Genomic DNA, 3,088 nt, shown 5'->3' with positions numbered 1-3,088 from the left:
ATACACCAACTAGTTATTCATTATGTATAAAGTGGGGTAGGCTAAACATAGAAACTCTTTTTTTATCATTTACATGCTTTTGATGGTTTGGGTCTTGCACAGTTATGACTGACACGACACTTCCTTGCTGATTAAGGGCCTGATTTTTCTTCCATTGAAGTCGGTGAATCATTGATTTGAACAGGAACTGGATTTACTCTTCAAAGAATTAGACAACTGTAAAACAGCACTGTGCTTTTCTCCGCTGATGGCTATAATCCAGTTAGTAAATGTCACTATTAAGTTCCGTAAGGTAATTAGGGAGGAGGTAGGAAGGAATTAATTTAGTGGCAGTAAAGTACACATGCAAGTAGTGTGTCTTTTGTCTCTACTGTGAAAGGACGGACAATACAGCAATGCTCAGTCTGGCACCAGTAGTGTAAATAGTAGCATCTCTGTCAAATTTATTTCATTCCTATATGCAAAAGGTTGAACAAGTGGCTATTTTGAGAAGAAGGGAAGGAACAGGCTGGAAGCAGTTAGACAGTGTTATAGTGTTAATGGATCTTTGTCAGGTCTGTCTGTTGCATACAGTTATTTGTTACTCTGAAACTGAAAGGTTATAACCGAAGACGGAGAAGTAGAAACAAATTATAGGTAAAGATTAATACTGAGGAGCTGAAGAACATTTTGGTCAAAAGCAGGTATGAAATACATGCTTCTCAAACTGGGTAGAACTTGAACACTAATAAAAATGACCTGGATGGAACAAAATCTAAGATCCCTTTAAGTACTTGTTTTCCTCGTATATAAATACCATAGCAGAGGTCTTCTGATCATCTGTAACCGTGGGCAGGAAACTGCAACGAAAGACACAGCCCTTACTCGAAGTACTCATCGCTTATTTCAGTAGTGGAATGTGGATTGCCGTTCTTCTTCAATTATCGATTCTCGCATGTAATGCCAGGAGGTGCTGCCACAGCCCCACTCAGTAGCGCAGCAGCATCTGTTCCGAAGACTTAACGGGTAGCTAGGCAGGAGAGAAAAGAATCAGAGGGAGGCACAAAGGTACAAAAAGGCTGCGCTGGCAGCTCACCTCAAAGAGCTCAGTGCTGTAACCACCCTGTACAGATCGCCAGGCCTTTGCCTTACTGACTAAACCAAACAGCGTTTCTCTATGGAAATGACAGCAACATTCGTTTGCAAAGCAGATGTAATTCTGTCATTTTAAAATTTTTCAGTTGTAATTTTAATTTTCCAGTATTGATTCCTATGCAGATTAAGGGGCTTTATGCACGGTGCTCTCCGCATTTCTCAGCAGCAGCCTGGGGAGAAGCAACGTGGAAATCTTGCTCGGAACGGTCTAGAACTACGATAATCTATTTTTATTTATGATGACATGACCATCTGTCACGCAACTGCTTTCAGTGAGGCAGGAAGAGTCTGGCAGCCTGCTCCTCCTCTCCCAAATGGTAGGTAGGGAAAGCTCCTGCCCGCTCTTCTCAACACCCCCTTTAGACCAGTTTCTTTCCCAGATCAAAGCACTGACAGCAGCAGCCCTGCAACAGGGAACAGGAGCCAGGACTTAAAGAAACACAGAGCAGTGCCAGTTTTCTCAAGTAAGAATCGGTCACAAAACATAGGTAACAATTATTACAAGTTTTTAAAAGCAGGTGTAGTGACTGTAAACTTCAGACATTTAAAATCCAACCTGCAACCAAACAGAACCAAAATTACCTAACCGCAGTACAATTTCTGAAATCATTTCAACGGAAATAATAATCAAAACCACAGTTTAGCAAGAGCATAAAGTAAGCTGACTTTCAGTAGTGAATGGTTTTGACCTTTCTGCTGCAAATGGAGATAGCGCAAAAATTTCCATCTCCATTTTTCATTCATCAAGGCAAAGTTAGCTCTAAGACAAAACAGACATTAAGATGAAAGGAAAGAAAAATCAACATTTTTCAGTAGTCTCAAAAACCCCACTTAGTCCTTCCATGACTTGCACTAAAATGTGTACAAAGAAATTCTGAATCCTATAGCCGAGTCAACTCCAGCTTCTCCAAACTTTTCTATTTTTTGACATCCCAGTTTAAAGAAGTAACACAAGACACCTAAAATTTTGTCTCTGTGCATGCCCAGAACCGTTCTGTGAGCGTGCATAAGGGAGACCTCGGAGCCCCAACATCTGCAGACTACTTCTGGAACAGCAAGTATTAAATTGCCAAATGAGAAAGAAATAGCATGTTTAATACACGTGAACTACGAAAATCTAAATGATAAGACAAGATTGACTACACAGTAGAAAGCACTCGGTATTGATTAGTAGCCAAGTAGATGGGAAGACTGCAACAGCTTTCAAACAAGGCAGAGATGCGAAGTGTCATACAACTAAGGTACTACAGAGAACGAACTCCTCTCTCTCTGGTATCTATCACTTTACAGGTAGGCGTTCCAGGGACAAATGTAAACTCTGCAACCCCCAGATCCAATCCAACCCCCCCCCCCAAGCACCTTGAAATAAGACAATTCCTCCCAAGGACACGTCTACACTGTAGTAGAACGCAGCGCCACGTGACAATGACCGAGCTAGCTCTGAGTGACTCTGCTTAACATATCGAAAGCAATGAGAATCAGAGAATCGTTCAGGTTGGAAAAGACCTTTAAGATCATCAAGTCCAGCCGTTAACCTGGCACTGACGAGTCCACCACCAAACCATGTCCCTTAAGCGCCACATCTACAGGTCTTTTAAACACCTCCAGGGATGGGGACTCAACCATTTCCCGGGGCAGCTACATTAGCATGCTGCTTCATACAGATAAACATACCCAGCTCCCCCGAAGAACTAATCGGTGTGAGCTGAGTGCCAAGCAGCTGACACTGCATCTAGAATCCAGTCTAGCTTGTTTGGAACTAGCTCAGGCATCACTTCATGGCACTGCATGAAGCCATTTAAATGAACTTCAAGTTAACAAGGAAAAAAGGTAATAACACATTAATACCAGCTACCTTCCTTAAACTTATTACCTTAACATGACAAAGAAATTACTTTCAATGTGGTACCTGATACAATGTGTTTCAAATATGACTAATATTAATACAACCGTA

Source organism: Aptenodytes forsteri, unplaced genomic scaffold, assembly GCF_000699145.1.
Source record: "Aptenodytes forsteri isolate BGI_AS27 unplaced genomic scaffold, ASM69914v1 Scaffold184, whole genome shotgun sequence".
Classification (NCBI taxonomy): Eukaryota; Metazoa; Chordata; class Aves; order Sphenisciformes; family Spheniscidae; genus Aptenodytes; species Aptenodytes forsteri.
Note: the sequence above shows the minus strand (reverse complement) of the source record.